We start from the raw sequence: 256 nt of genomic DNA, 5'->3' as shown, positions 1-256 counted from the left end.
GTTTTAGATCTAGTTTCAGGGCACGTAGTGCGTGTTGTGCAATCTAGTTTTAGAAGAAAGTTAACCGTTAATGTCTTTAAAATAAATATACTCTATTATTAAAGCACATGTTTTATTATCGCGATAATCCCCTCGAATGCTTTGCATTAAATGATTTAGGCATTGAGGTAAGAATACCTCAGTCAGCATGACAGAAGTTTACTGATTTACATTTCATGTTTTGAATATGACAAAAGAAAGATTCAGCATCACAGGT

This window comes from Penaeus monodon, chromosome 30 (assembly GCF_015228065.2).
Source record: "Penaeus monodon isolate SGIC_2016 chromosome 30, NSTDA_Pmon_1, whole genome shotgun sequence".
NCBI classification, from domain to species: domain Eukaryota; kingdom Metazoa; phylum Arthropoda; class Malacostraca; order Decapoda; family Penaeidae; genus Penaeus; species Penaeus monodon.
Note: the sequence above shows the minus strand (reverse complement) of the source record.